The 15,599-nt window shown below is 55.7% G+C and overlaps 1 long non-coding RNA gene across 4 annotated transcripts in view; it reads left to right on the top strand.

Annotated features, from left to right (window-relative positions):
- Window positions 1-15,599, top strand: part of LOC138846143 (uncharacterized) — a 94,955-nt gene that overhangs the window by 31,953 nt on the left and 47,403 nt on the right. For 2 of the 4 annotated variants that reach the window (XR_016224425.1, XR_016224424.1), the window contains exon 3: window positions 12,824-12,964. The exons of 1 other annotated variant lie outside the window; for it this stretch is intronic. This is a non-coding gene — a long non-coding RNA (uncharacterized LOC138846143). Of the gene's footprint in view, window positions 1-9,187; window positions 9,350-12,823; window positions 13,309-15,599 lie in introns of those variants that run through there. One more of the 4 variants, XR_011383526.2, reaches the window with a different exon arrangement.

Below are 15,599 nucleotides of genomic sequence, written 5' to 3'. Positions count from 1 at the left end.
TATTTGACAGGTAGAGTTATAGACAGTGAGAGAGAGAGAGACAGAGAGAAAGGTCTTCCCTCCATTTTTTCACTCCCCAAATGGCCGCTATGGCCGGCACTGAGCTGATCCGAAGCCAGGAGCCAGGTTCTTCCTCCTGGTCTCCCATGCGGGTGCAGGGCCCAGGCACTTGGGCCATCCTCTACTGCCCTCCTGGGCCACAGCAGAGAGCTGGACCGGAAGAGGAGCTACTGGGACTAGAACCCGGCTACTAGTGCCCATATGGGATGCCGGCACCACAGGCAGAGGATTAACCAAGTGAGCCACGGCACCGGCCCCTGCAGACCACACCTTCTGTAGTGAACATTTCCCTGCTCACTTAGAAATGTCAAAGCTTCCAACACCGGAGACAGCAGCCCCTCTGTGTAGCCTGTCCGTGCTGTAACGCGGTCTTGCCCTGCGATCTGTGCTTGAGGCCGGTCCTTGCCTTATCTTCTCCCAGCCTCCTCCCTTGCCTCTGGAACAGTTCCCTTGAAGGCCCTGCAGCAGTGCAGAAACCAACTGCCCAAGCTGGGCCCCACTGGGTCCCCGCACTGCCTCAGCCACCTCAGAGACTCCTGGCTCAGGTTCTTTTCATGTTTCTCGATGTCCTAGGGGAGCTGGAGGGACCGGCACGAAGGGGTTAAGCGCCCGCCGGTCCAGTTCTCCGGCCAACGAATCCACCATTCCTACCTCCCTTGGAGACAGAACAAACGCGGGTGCAGCTTTTGCCAACTTAAACTCCACTCGGAAGGAGAAAAAATATCCCCTCCCTCGCCCCCTGCTTCTTTTGATGTTGGGAGAGGAAGAAAAGGAACTTAAAATATTTACAAGTATCTGACCACCCCCCACCTCTTTCCGGAGGTATGTGACAGAGGGAAGTAGACAGCTGTGAGCATTGAGAGTGGAAAAAAAAGCAAGCAGGATCCCACTGGTGCCCACCAGGTGGCTGGCAGCACCCACGGCGGGTGGGGGGAGGCAGTTCTGTCCTCCTCATGTTGTTACCACGTGCAGCTGTGGCTGGGGGCTGAGGGAGTGCTCCCCAACTTTAAGTCAATTTTGAGAGCTGAGTTAGTCTTGTGGGGAAAAGTGCCTTCGCAGCAAAAATTTGGGAATCTGGGGACCGCCAGAAAAATGAAGCGTGAAGAGGCATTAGACTGTGCGTAGACCTAGAGAAAGGACCCAGAGGTGTCGCGGTTAACTCGTCAGGTGGGAAGGGAGCCAGGGTAGGAGGTGGAGACGATGACGGTGGTAACCACAGTGACAATGACGACGGCAGTGATGACAGTGGCGATGCTGACGACAGTGATGTGACAATGCTGGTGACACTGGCACACGTAAAGTAATTGTGAACTTACGTTGCTGTCTCTCCAGTCAAATCCCTGTTAAATGAATGAATGAAGTCACAATCAAGAAGGGGATTTACATGGGAAGTCAGGGTGAAACCTGGGGTCCACGTAGAAAAGGATTTTGCGTTCCCATTCGGAAGCATTGGCCATCTTCCTCCCAAGGTTCTGCAAGGTCAAGTGCATCTTACTTAACTTAGGAGCGCTACTAGAAACAACCAGGGCCCTCCCAGCCACAGCTGCCATTACCTCAATGCTCATTTCTTTGAATGTTAAGTCTGGGCAGTGAGCGAGAGACTGATGACCTGGCAGAGCAGAGAGAAAACCTAGACTGGTTGGTTTCTCAGGTTTGTTCTCTGTTCCGACAATGGACAAAAAGGAAACCACATTGGCCAAGCCAGACGTAAAAGAAACCGTATTACATTAGAACACTCAGGCTTTATGTAATCACTATTTGGAGACGGCTGAGGCGTTATGACTCCTGTTCCAGTTCCAGGCCTGTCTCTTGGGCTATTGGTGACAGGCAAAGCACGGAGTCGTGAGGACAACTCTCAGGTCTGTGTGGAGGCTGGCCTGGGGTCCTTGACTACGAGTCACGAGGTGGGGGTCTCCCGTGTGGACCAAGCCATTCCTGCAGCCAATATGCATTTACCGAGCACTGCTGTGAGCCGGGGGCAAGGTCACACACAGTCCTGTGGGCCACGGAAGGGCCTTGCATTTCATTCTCGGTGAGAAAAGTTTAAGTCAAGGGGTCTCTTGATTTGACGTTTGTTAGAAAGCATTCCACCTGCTAAAGCAGGGGAACATGGGTAGAAGCTGGAACAGCAGCCAGCAGGAGGCTGAAGCTTGGGCTGGGGGAGCGGCGAATTCAGGAAGTAGTCAGATTCTAGGCGCATTGCGAAGGCAGCGTGCACCGGACTCGCTGGTGGATTGGTGGAAGGGGTGGAAGGAGGAGAGACCCAGGGTGACCACGGGGTTGGACCCGAGTGACGGGGAATGTGACGTTGCCACGGCTAACATGGGAACGACAGAGAAAGGGGAATAAGGAGTCCCGTTTGTTACGCCCGTGCTGCTGGTGGGCAGAGTGATGCAGTGTGGGACGCACCTTTGGATGAGCTGTAGAGGTCATGGCAACCTTGACAAGGGCAGGTGGAGCAGACCGGGGCAAACACCCGATTCAGCGGGTCTGAGAGCTAACAGCAGGGCCGGGGGGTGCAGTCCGTGAGCATGTCTGAGACATCTGGCCATACAGGAGGGGAAAGAAATTTGGGGCAAGGGGTCTGGCTGCAGGGAGCTAGGGAATTGGGCTCTTTTTTTGGTCTGCTTTTTATATGGGGGGTATTTCAGCACGTGTGTAGTTACTAGCTCAAACCCAGCACAGAGGGAAAAACTGATAACACAGGCCAGAGCGTCTGAAACATAACTTTCCTTTATTGTACAGCTCGGAGCACAGATCAATGTGCTCAGTAATTGTCTGTGGTTGATGTTTCTGTGGATGTCTCTGGCATTTGTTTCCCCTTTAGGCTAAATTGTTTCCCTCAAATATGCCCGTGGAGCTAGATCAGATCAAATGCCTTTTAACAACAAATCCCCTGACTTTTGTCCACGAGACCGTGTGAGTCGCTCTCTTATCGCATGGTCACAGCGGTGTCCCCTGCATCAACAGCAAGTTCCCAGGACTGGAAGCTTAGCGTGCGCGTCTTGTGAATTATCCCCTTCGAACCACGCTGTGATGGAGCTCAGTCTAATGACGAGGAAACAGAAACTGCAGAGGTGAAGCCGTACGCCCAGGGTCCGGCAGGAGGGTGCTGGGTTCCAAACCAGTCTGCAGTCTCTCAACTGAGACACAGTTGCCCCTGCTGAGGGGCTGCCACAGGTCCTTGGCCACTAGGGACAGGTGTCAGTACAGAGACGGCACCCCCTGCCTTCTTTGCTTTTCTTTTTTTCTCCCCTCCCCTCACTTCTTCCCCTCCCCTCCCCTCCCCTCCCCTCCCCTCCCCTCCCCTCCCCTCCCCTCCCCTCCCCTCCCCTCCCCTCCCCTTCCCTTCCCTTCTCTTTCCTTCTCTCTCTCTTTCTTTTGAAGATTTATTTATTTGAAAGGCAGAGTTACAGAGAGAAAAAGAGAGAGAGAGATCTTCCATCTGCTGGTTCACTCCCCAAATATCCACACCTGGGGCTTGGCCAGGCTGAAGCCTGAAGCCAGGAGCCTGGAACTCTATCCCGATCTCCCACAGGAGTGACGGGGCCCAAGTACCCTTCCAGGCTAATTAGCAGGGAATTGGATTGGATTGAACTGCTGCTCCCATATGGGACATGGATCTCCAAAGTGGCAACCCGCTGAGCCCCAGTGCTGCCCCCGCATCTTCTTTCTGCTGGGCTGAGTGGCCAAGCAGGGCCTGCCACACTGTGGACAGTAGCTCAGGGATGAGCTGCTGGAGGCCCTCCTGCGTGCTGATGCACGCCCGGTGTCTGAGCTGTGCGACACCCGCTGGACTAGAGCAGCAGGGGGCGCTCTCGGACAAGACGGGCCCCAGCTCCAGACTGCAGAGTCCACAGCCTCCCCAACCACGCCCAACCCTGGGGACTTTCCCCCTTGGCAGTGTATTGCTGCTGCCTCTGGGCACAGCTGTGTCCCCAGGAGCTGCAAGAACCTCTTGATGAAATTCATGAAAGCGACGGGCCGGCGCTGTGGCTCACTAGGCTAATCCTCCGCCTTGCGGCGCCGGCACACCGGGTTCTAGTCCCGGTCGGGGCGCCGGATTCTGTCCCGGTTGCCCCTCTTCCAGGCCAGCCTTCTGCTGTGGCCCGGGAGTGCAGTGGAGGATGGCCCAAGTCCTTGGGCCCTGCACCCCATGGGAGACCATCGGATCAGCGCGGTGCGCCGGCCGCGGCGGCCATTGGAGAGTGAACCAATGGAAAAGGAAGACCTTTCTCTCTGTCTCTCTCTCTCACTGTCCACTCTGCCTGTCAAAAAATAAATAAATAAAATTAAAAAAAAAAAAAAGAAATTCAGAAAGCGTCCTGGGATAGGGATGGGATGGAGGTGAGAGGTCCTTAGTCTGGAGGTTTTGATGTGAGGGCCCAGAGGAGGGGACCAGTGGGCTACAGCCCTCGCTGTACCCTGGAGTCCCGTTAGGAGATGGGTAGCTCAGGCCTGCTGCTCAGTGGGGGCTCAGCAAACATCGGTTTTCATGCCTGAGTTCCTTTCTGAGCTGACTTCTTTCTAAGATCCCAACCTCGGGAACTGTGGGGGTGGGGGTGGGGGTGGAGGTGGAAAATGAATTCCTCAGAATTCTGAAACTCAGATTCATGGTATGCAGAAATGCGGCAAAGAGGGAAGCACCCTCCTGTGGCTTTGAAGAGAAAGTCACAGGAGAGGGTGAGGGGAGGAGCAGGTGTCAACCTCGCCCCACCCCCTCAGCCCCTTCTCCAAGGACATCACTGTCGTCTGTGCCTGGTGGCAGGGGAGGGGCAGCCGTCCCAGGGGAGGACCAGAATCAAAAGGAAGCCATGTGGTGGGCGCCACCACAGCTGTCAGCTGCACGTGACTGCCGCTGCCTTGACCACAGGAGCCCCAGGCCACAGGGGGAGGGCGGGGACACAGCTGCTCCCGCTGCTCGCGAGGCGCCATAGCCCTTACTGATGGGCAGCTCACTCCAGGGAGCGGAGATGTGAGGGAGGAGCCGGGAGCAGATGCTCCCCCTTCCAAATGAATCCAGATTTGGCTCTGCCGTGTGGCCCCTCTGCCTCGGCTGGCAGCCCTCGGGCTTCCTGATGAAGTCTGGCTGCCCTGGGGTGGCTGGTCCTGGGGACTCCCAGGGGCGCCGCAGGAGTAGCAGGAAGCGGTCACTGTCCTAGCATCACCCCGACACATATCGGGTCCTGGAGTTGGGAGCACGGCTCTGCCCCGCACCCGGCCCCCTTGATGGGCACAGAAGCAGTGGGGGCCACACAGCCCCTCCAGCTGCAGAGTCTTCACACTGCCTGTACACTTCGGATGCTTCCTCACCCAGCGCCGTCCCGCTGCGGTGAGGGCTGCATCTATTCGCCCTGGCGCCTGCCAAGCAGAGCTGCGTCTCCCCACTAACACAAAACTGCAACGTGGGCAAGTGAGCATTGCTCACCTGCTGAAGGCGAGGCGGGGGCAGAGACGGCGGTGGCGTTGGTGGTGGCGGCCTCGCCCTCCAGGGCCTTGTCACTGCGTTGAAGAGATGAGGCTCAAACACACGGGAAGCTCAGTGTCAGGGAACCGTGTCCTGGCTGCTCCGACAAGAGCAGCGGGGATGTCGTAGGTCCCTTTGTGAGTAATTAGCAGATGGACGGTTGCAGGTTCCAGCAGTGCCCGCTCTCCTTGTCCACGGGAGCTCAGGACAGCCTCAGGCCTGCAAGGCCGGGCAGGGCTGCCCAGGGCCCCGGGGGAGGCGGGAGGGATGCCTGGAGTTGAGCCGCTTCCTGAGGGCCCGGGCGTCAGAGACTTGTAAGCAGAACCCCTGATCCCCTTTGCTTTGGAAGACGTGCAGGACCGGCCGCCCTTTCCGGACGGCTGCCCTCATGCTGCCCAGACACCCCGAAGATGTAATTGCTGTGAATAAGAGCAACCTTTTAGGAGCATTTGCTCTGTGCCAGTTATGCACAAGAACAAGTCTTCCTGATGTTTTCAGCAACACTCCTTGGACGACCGGCTCTCCCCTCTTCTACGAATGAGGCACTGGGGCTTGGAAAAATGCACGCCTTGCTCAAGGTCGGGTGGCTGTCAGGGTGCAGCCTGGATCCCAGGACCCCAGTGCTGGGGGCTGGGACTTGCATACCCGCTGCCCTGCTTGGATGTCGGCCTGGCCTCTTGGTACCCTCCCAAAATACTGCGTGGATTGAGACCCCAGCTTAATTTTTTTTTAAGGGTAAGGGGAGAGAAGCCCAAATGGGTATCACTGCTGCTGAGAGAGAACAGGGCGCCAGAGGCAGGGGTTTGCCTGGAGGTTTCAGGCCTGGGCAGGAGGTCTGAGCCAGAGGACAGCATTCAGGAGGCAGGTGTCCCTGTGAGTCAACAGCCCCTGGAGAAAATGAAGGGTCCCCCCGCCCAGGCTTCCCGCTCATCCATGGTGCCGCTGTCTGCCATCTTCTCTCCCTCTCTGCTGAGACCAGGGAGGGGATGCTGATAAGCCCAACCCCAGCCCTAGAGGGAGCTGACAGCTCAGTCTGTGTGGTGGGGAGGGGGCAGCCCACCCGCGAGGTTGCTGGTGGCAGAGGACTGGGCAGGGTGGAGGCGGCCTGTGGCTGAGCCGTGCACGCAGCGTGCTTCTGGGCCGCCAGTGTCGGGAGCAGGTGTAAGTGTGGCCCTTTCCTCTCGGCTCTCCCTCCTCTCTTGTGTTCCCACGGACTCTCCGAGCCATATGTCCGGGCTGCTGTAACAGCACACTACAGGCCTCACCAACAGCAGAGATGTCTCTCAGTTCTGGAACCCGCCAAGTGCAAGATCAAGGTGGTGGCAGATTTGGTGTCTCACGGGGGCCCACTTCCTGGTTTATTTATTTTTTTAATGTTAGAGGCTCTATTATTTATAAACTCTTTGTGAATATCATTTCAATTTCTCTACCATATTATCTCATATAACATAATTATTTACTCCTAAGTGATTGATCATCTATGTGGTTCTAGCTTTTTCCTACTGGGAGTCATATCACAATACACATATTTGTGCATAGAGATTTTCTGACATTTTAGTTTATCACCTTAGGAAGGATTCCCAGAAGTGGAATTGAGGCCAAGAGCGGGAGCGTGTTTCAGATTCTTGATTTATTTTTCCAAATTGCTTTCCATAAGGGTTATACTAATTTACACTTTATTAGGAATCTATAAGGGTGTTAAACACATCAGATCTTCCCAGCAATCAATAAACTCTTTTAAAAATTACTCTTTGACTACACCCAAGTCAGCTCTTGCACCATAAAGCATTGCCGACCAGGCTGAGGTCCTGTTCGGCCGTAGCCTCATTCTGCGCTACTCCCCGTCTGTGTCCATACCCACGGCCGGCTGCCAGCTCCAGGTTCTCCAAGGTCTTCCGTTACCTCCACACCCCACACTGGGCGGGGCAGTCTCCGATTACGTGCACCTGTTGGTATTTTCAAACACGGGCTCCTGCATGCTCCTGGAGCGGAGGGAGGCGAGCTTCCTCTGTGTAGAGCCAGATGGTGAGAGTTTGAAGCTCTGTGCCGTCCGTCTCTGCTGCAGCCACTGCGCTCTCCCACCACAGTGGCCCGGCAGCCGCAGATGCTACGCAAACACAAGCTGTGGTCCAGTAAGACTCCAGTAAGACTGGATTTGGCCTGCTGACTCCTGTTCTGGACTATAAATCCCTTGGGGGTGAGGCCAAGGGGATGCCCTGGGCCACTGGGTGGAGTCAGCTGCAATTATCCTTGACAAGGATTAGTTGGCAGGGCTGGTGTTTCCACTGCTGGACTTTGGGCTGAGACAGATAGAAAGGCTATGGAGAGGGGTGGGCATTTGGTGCAGGGGAGAAGACGCTGCTTGGGGTGCCTGCATCTCATATCAGAGTGCTTGGGTTCAAGTCCCACGCCCTTCCCGATTCTGGCTTCCTGCCAAGGCGCACCCTCGGAGGCAACTTCAGCCTGGCCCAGCCCAGGCTGCTGGGAGCGTTTGAGGGATGAACCAGCAGATGGGAGAAATCTGCCTGCTTCTCTGCATTTCAAATAAGATAAACAAGCACGTAAATAAAAACTGAAAACATGGGAGGCTACGGAAGCACTGTGTGGGCACTTCCTCTGTCTCCCTGCACCATGGTCCTGCCCGCGGGAAGAGGGAGCGGACGATGACGGGGCAGCCACAGTGACCCTGGGAGAGGGCAAGCTGTGAGAGACACCTGTAGGACAGGTGTGGTGCTGCTTGGGACACCCACGCCCACACTGGAGAGCCTGGGATTGCGTCCAGGCCCCTCCCCCTATTTCCCACCCCGCTCCCTGCTAATGCAGCTGGGAGCAGGAGATGAGTTCCTGCCACCCCGTGGGAGGCCCAGGTGGAGTGCTGGGTTCTGACTTCAGCCTGGCCCAGCACTGGCTGCTGCAGGCAATTGGAGAGTGAACCAGCAGATAGAAGACCTCTCTCTCTCTCTCTCTCTCTGCCTCTTAAATAAATAAGACTTTTAGAAAAGGGATGCTTGCAGCTTTTCTCTGACCCTCACCCTCAGCTGACCCCTAGCACAAGTCTTCCTCCTGGCAGCGTGCAGACCAAGCAGGGCCACCATTCGTTGCGTCAGCAATGCCATCAGAGGCAGAGGAACAACAAAGACCAGCATTGCTTTATTTATTTATTTTATTTGAGAGGTAGAGTTACAGACAGTGAGAGGGAGAGACGCAGGTCTTCCTTCTGTTGGTTCACCTCTCAAATGGCTGCAACAGCTGGATCTGGGCTGATCCGAAGCCAGGCACTTCTTCCCAGTCTCCCACGTGGGTGTAGGGGCCCAAGGACTTGGGCCATCTTCCACTGCTTTCCCAGGCCACAGCAGAGAGCTGGATGGGAAGAGGAGCAGCCGGGACTAGAACCGGCGCCCATACGGGATGCCAGTGCTGCAGGTGGAGGATTAACCTACTGCGCCACACCGCCGGCCCCGTGGACCAGCATTTCTTAACAGGCCTAAGCAAAGCAGAGATCTGTTTATTGCGCACTTTCATGCATCAGAGCATTGCAGATCCTTGCACAGTCCTCCAGTAATGAGTCAATTAGAGCGTTGCCAGCGATGAGGTCACTGCCATGGATCCTCCCATTACATCAGATTAGATGAGCACATGGACAGAGCCCACACTCCAGCAGCTGGCGGCCAGTGGCAGAAGGACTTGAAGTGACGGCAGCTGACTCTGCGCCCCCACCCCTTGCCGCTCCCCGACTGCCCAACGTGCGTCTGTTCTGCTTTTCTTCTTGGGCTCTAGACAACGTGCCTCGGTGGCAGAGTGCAGGCTCCGTCTCCTGCAGAAGTAAGTGAAAGCTCTCCTGCTGTTTCTTTCCTGCTGCTTGGATACAAACACGATGCCTGGAGCGGCAGCAGCCCCAGCGAGGCCGCCTGGTGGGTGGAAGCCATGTGCTGAGGATGGTGCAGTAGCACAGAAGGGTCTGGAAGCTGCCAGGTCAGCTCTGGGAGAGCTGCTGCTGGACTGGCTTGCTTTGGTAGAAGATGAGAGAGAAATAAGAAATCTCCGTCTAGTTGAGGCCACATCCATCAGGTTTCTCTTAGAGGAAGATAAATAATTCCTAAGTGTTAAAGCCTCAGAAAAGAGACCGGAGCCTCTCTCAGGACGCACACGAGGTTTGCTCAGAGAAACCCTTCTGGAAGGCTCTAAATGCCCACCTCACTCCCTATCCCCTAATCCCAGAGTCACCGAATGCCAGGGGAGGAAACGACTGAAACAGGTGCCAGGCATTGGACGGACGTGGAAACCAGTGAGGGGAGGGACTGGGCCAGAGGGAGGAGAGAACCCGGGGGGAAGGGAGCGTTTTCCTTATCAACTTCGTGTGTGTGTGTGGGGGGGGGGCGACCTTCCAGGGAGCAGAGCGGAGGGCGGAGTCTTTATGTTCTTTGAGGAGCAGGGCCCGAGGTACCTGTGGGTTCTGAACAGATTCGACAAGACATGAAGCCGAAGCAGAGGACTGCTGGTTTTGGTTTGCGTCCCTGTGGGCTGACCGGCCATCAGGGCGCCTAACAACGACGCGCTGTGTGAGTGGGGGGGCACTCACAGCGAGGTATTAATAGTGAGGTCACGCACAGTGAAGTTCCTAGCAAATGGGGAGGAGAGTCACTGTGAGGTTTCCGGTTGGTGGGTGAGCAGCCAGCTGGAGGCCCAGGAGGAACATCCTGTCCTCTCCCAGCGGGCGAGCAGCCGGCCAAGCCCTCGGACCCCTGGAGCTGAGGAGCTCGGGATGGTCAGGAGGCTGCCAGGGGCAGAGTTGGTTCGGGGTCCAGCTGTGCTCTGTAATAAAAACACACTTTGAGGGGGCAGCGCTGTGGCGTAGAAGGCTAAGCCTCTGCCTGCGGCACTGGCTTCCTTATGGACGCTGGTTCTAGTCCCATCTGTTCCACTTCCAATCCAGCTCTCTGCTATGGCCTGGGAAAGCAGTAGGAGATGGCCCAAGTCCTTGGGACCCTGCACCCACATGGGAGACCTGGAAGAAGCTCTTGGCTCCTGGGTCCTGGCTTCATGTTGGCCTATCTTTGGCCATTGTGGCCATTTGGGGAGTGAACCTACGGATAGAAGACCTCTCTGTCTCTTTCTGTCTGTCTCTGTCTCTGTCTCTCTCTCTCTCTCTCTGTCTCTGTAACTCTGCCTCCTCAATTAAATAAATACATCTGAAAAAAAAAAAAGAGCACACTTTCCCGTGCCACTGTCCCACGCTCTGATCTGCTCGGCGGGAAGCAACAAGGCACGAGGGAGCACCTCCGGATGCCAGCAGCAAGGCTGCAATTCTCCCCACAGACATTGCTTTTGGGGTTCTGTTGGGCGCTTTCCCATGTCTCCCGATCCTCCAGAAACGGCAGGCTGGCGTGGCGCGTGGGAAGTGGGAGGCGCAGCTGTTCATGGCGCAGGGCCAGGAGAGGGGCTGAGCCAGCAGCCCCATTCCGCATCCTCCGTGGGAGGCTGGCACTGTGTGGCTACCCTGCGAGCAAGCCGTCCCCTGAGCTCTCCCCCTCCACCCTGTCCTGCCGTACGCGCCCCCGTGCAGCACACTGGCTGCAGAGATAGCGCGGGCATTCTCAGCGAGCCCCGAGCTGGAAAGATAAGGGGCGCGGGAGAACCGGGCAGAACTTGATCGAGTGACCAAGATAAATGTCCTGTGCCACAGGAAATCGAAATGCGAAAATCAGGAGTGGGAGCGACTGAAATATTTAAAAAGACGGAGGAGGGACAGGCGGTCTCAGGGCGCCGTGGACCCCTCCGTTGCCTGAGCTCCTGAATATTGCAAAAGATAATAGGGTGAGGATCGGACGGGAATAGAAACGAGCCATTAAGGGCGACAGAACGGCAGGGCTTGGCTTACAAATGGGATTCTAATTAAGAAAGGAGGAGAAATGAGGGGACTTGGGGTTTTCTCCTTGGCCGCCCACCCCACCTTGGCTTTTGTGCAGAGACTATACCTCTCTGGGCCTTGCTTTCTGCCTGCAAGGGGCCTTTCTCCTGCCCTCCCTCTCTGAGAATGGCAGTGCCCTCGGTTGGTTGGCACGAGGCGTGTGGGTTAGAACTGAGATGCAGCTGTAAACGAGAAACCTCCACGAGACAGGAGCCTGCGCCCCTCTTCCCTGACAGCTGGAGGTGTTTTCCACCCCTCGGGGGCCCCACGCTCCTCCCATCAGGCCCCGCTGTTGCCCTCAGGGCTGAGGATGTGGGAAGAGGGAGACACAGCCGCAGCTCCAAGGCTCAGGCACGGATACGGCCCCACCCCGCGCTTCCACCCACCGTCAGGTCGGTGCCCAGCCTCTCTTCCTCAGGCCGTCCCTGCTGCGTGGACAGGGCCTGGCTTCCACACAGGCTAACCATCAGCCACTGGCAACCTCTCCAGGGGGGACCTTCGGCTCTGTCCTCACCGTGTCTTTCCGCGGAGCAGTCACCTTGGCCATCCATGAGCACACCCAGCGGGGCTGGCTGCAGGCGAGCCCCTCCCCACGTGACCTCATCTCCCCCCCGTTTTTAAAGAGGAAATCGGTGCACAAAACATGTACATGGCTCCGAGGGCACGGTGCAGCTTCTTTCGTCTTTGCTTTCTGCCCATCATCCGCGTGGCATTGCTTTAAAGCAATGATGCTATTTCCCTCCTTCGGAGGCCTTGGTCTGCATTCAGAAGCTCTGGACTCACTGGGACTCCCCACTGAGAGCTCTCCCTCACCGCGGAGGCTTCCCCCCACCCCCAGGTCTCTCTCCTGTGTGACTGAGGACGGGGCAGAATTGGCAAGAAAGAATGTGCTTATGCTAGAGGAATACTTTAGTATTCTCCAAATGCCAGGTGTGTCTTCTGGGACCGGGTCCCTGGGCGCTGCCGTGCGGGCGGCTGAAGTCCTTGGGAGCTGCCGCGCTGTCGTCTGTTAGTCCTCTCTAGACACACAGCCTGGAAGACAGCTGCCCCCATTCCCGGGGGTGCACCTCCCTGCCCCCTCCCTGCTCAGTCCAGGCTCCTGTCAGGGCACCTCCTCATCAGTCTGAAGACTTTGAAAGCCAGAGTGCAAAAGCTCTTTTTTTTTTTTTTTTCCTTTTTAATAGAGTTTCTTTCTCCCTCTTTATAGAAGTCATGCCAATGTAATAGAAGACACGGAACTGCGGCGTGACCAGGGCTGCATGTGCTGGGCTGGGGAGGCAGCGAGCGGAGCGCCCCTGCAGTCTCCCCCCTCCCCTGCACAAGGGCTCCGGGGGTTCAGGTTTGCTTTCCCCGAATCCATGTACTAATTAGGCGTCTCGCTCCCGCAGGTCGGAAGATGCCAAGTCCCCGTCTCGTATCGGACTCTCGTGCGCCTGATAACCTCTGGATCTCTCGGCTCGGCCTGTGGGCACAGGCGTGGGGCCAGCAGGGTCTTCCCTGGCTCTCAGGGTCCTCCTTCCCCACGTGAGCGCTGCCTTCACCTGGCCCGGATGGAAGGACTGAGCGGGAGGGGAGGAGCCAGCCAGGTCTCGGCGGCTGTGTCAGGTGCCACCCGGTGCCCTCTGAACGTTTCCAAGTCTCTCCCCCTCTTCCCCTTACATCCAGCAGCTCCCCACCCCCATCTCTCCCTCTCTCTCTAAAGAAGCCCTTGCTGTGGGGGTAGGCACACGAGATCCAGATGGAGTGCCTGGGCTCCTGACTTTGGCCTGCCCCAGCTCTGGATGTTTTGGGCTTTTGTGGGGTAAACCAGTAGATGGAAAGATCTCTCTTTGTCTTTCAAATCAATGAAAACAAATACAAAAATTTTTTAAAAGATGGGGTGAGCTTATGCTTTAGGGCCACGGTAGGGAGAGTGACGAACAGCCCCGCTGTTTGTTTCTCCCTGCACATGGATACCACGAGGGGGGGCATGAAAGGCACCTCCTAATCAGTGATCACAGCTGTTGTTACCGGGCCTTCTTCCGTTTTCAGTGACGTCTTGCCCGAATTTCCACGTGCTTGATAACCACACAGCCATCTGTGCTGTGTGAACCTGGCTCAATGCGTGCGCCTACCATGTAAGAACAGAAACCTGGGACCAAACTCTGGGGCCAGGCAGCTCAGGCAACTGGTGGGTATTTTCCGGTTTAACTCTTCAGTTTGATGAATAAATTTCAACTCGGGTTTTCCACCCAAGGAGCCTAACTCACATCTCACTCGTGGTGAACAGGCAGAGAAGCCTCCCGCCCTGCGTTTCTCCTCGAAGCGTCCGGCCCCCTTGGCCACGTCCAGTGGGACTGCTGAGGGTTTGAGCCTTAGGTCGCCATGAGTCCCAGACTTCCTAGAGATACGCACTGCTCCCAGTTTGGGATTTTTTTTTTCTTTTTTTCCACCCAAATTATTCCAGGAGCAGAGTGGGGGTGGGTTAGGAAAGAGAGAAATCAATGTAAAGAGTTGAGGCTGATGCTAATGGCCTTTAGATGGCAAAGATTGGGTAAACAGATTTAGCACACTGAGTCAACATATTAATTGTTTGTTAACCTTTGCATAACCGTTAGGAAACCTCTGCATGTGCGGATTTAAAACCCAGAGTGCACCTGAGGTATTCCCGAGGCACAGCCCACTTCGCAAGGTGTTAACACTCATTAATTTTTCTATTCGAGCTGGGCTGGAAAGGGGGGTGGGTGGAGGGGAACAAAGCACACCCAGTGGAGAACCAATCAAGCAAATTAATGTATGCAGGAGGCTGTCTCCCAGGCCTGGAGAAACATCCATTTGTTACCTATATAAGCTATAATTACATAAAATGCAAGCGATTGTGAGATGGAGTGTGATTTAAGGGTTGAGAGAGCAAACATAATAACAACAATGTAATCCTAACAGCCATCATCACTCTGACGCTGTTGGCCCTTGCTAGCGCCCTCCTCTCGGGATCTCCAAGCAGGTTAGCCAGGGTAATGAATCCTCTTGCGTTACGGCTGTGAAGGTTCCTCAGCCCATTCCTGCTCCCACCGAGGTGAGAAGGGGCATCAGAGCCAGGAAGCTGGGCGCAGCTGTAGAATCCCATTCCCCATCCCACTCTCCCACCCTGTGCCTACGCCAGCTCTGGGCTGGATGGCCATGACCTTGGTTCTGTGATGCTTGAATGAGAAGAATGGACCACTGATGGGCTTTTAGTGACTCTTCAACCAAATGACCTTCCAGTTAAGAATTCCAAGAGGCCATCTGAGCTACCCCTCTTACAGGTAAGGAGGCAGTCAGGGATCAGGGAGAGGAGAGGAGGGAATACGTCATTGTTCCCCCTACCAGGGTTGGCTCTAACACTCCCCATGTCCGGATCCCCAAATCACTGTGTAGCAAAGCTGCCGCCCAGAACCAGCGCTGGCCAAAAGACCCAACATGGCTGCCAATCACATCCACGTGGTGACCTATAGCCCAATATAACATCATCCTAATAAAATGACCATGACTGACACCACCACTCCTATCATGCGCCTGACACCATGACACCTCCGAGACTTCCTAAAAAGGCCAGAAAAACAGGCAGTCACCAAATTCCCGGAAATGCCTTCTCTTTCCTGGAAAACCCTGCCCAGAGCACCACGCCCGTGCCTCCAGGTCGCAGAATGGCCCTGAGCCCTGTGAGTCTCGGCTTGCTCTAGAGCATGCCTGAAAGGATTAAGTTTGGTTTGCTGGTACATCTTAGTCCTCTGCTGACCTTCACCTATGCCTTGTCCTGGAATCCTGTAGTGAGCATCTCTGCGGTGTCCCCTGCCCACCCCAGCCCACATGCGGGTCTGCAGCCTTCGATCCCCCTTCCAAGACCACTGCCTGCACCTCCCTTTGAGCCCTACAGAAACTGCACTGGCTCTTTGGGCCCACTCGGCCTTCTCGGTTGTAACATCTGGGATTTATTCCTCTTGTCCAGTCTAAGTCCCACTGACTACAATGCGGTCCTATTTTGCCTTGGTTATTCTTTTTTTTTTTTTTTTAAGATTAATTTTATTTCTTTTGAAAGGCAGAGTTAGAGAGAGAGAAAGAGAGAGAGAGAGACAATCTTCTATCCGCTGGTTCACTCTCCAAACGGCTGCAACAGCCAGGGCTGGGCCAGGCCAAAGCCACGAT

This window comes from Oryctolagus cuniculus, chromosome 17, assembly GCF_051225735.1.
Source record: "Oryctolagus cuniculus isolate XC-2025 breed Fujian yellow rabbit chromosome 17, ASM5122573v1, whole genome shotgun sequence".
Taxonomy (NCBI): Eukaryota; Metazoa; Chordata; class Mammalia; order Lagomorpha; family Leporidae; genus Oryctolagus; species Oryctolagus cuniculus.
This window is presented reverse-complemented; position numbering and strand designations above follow the sequence as displayed.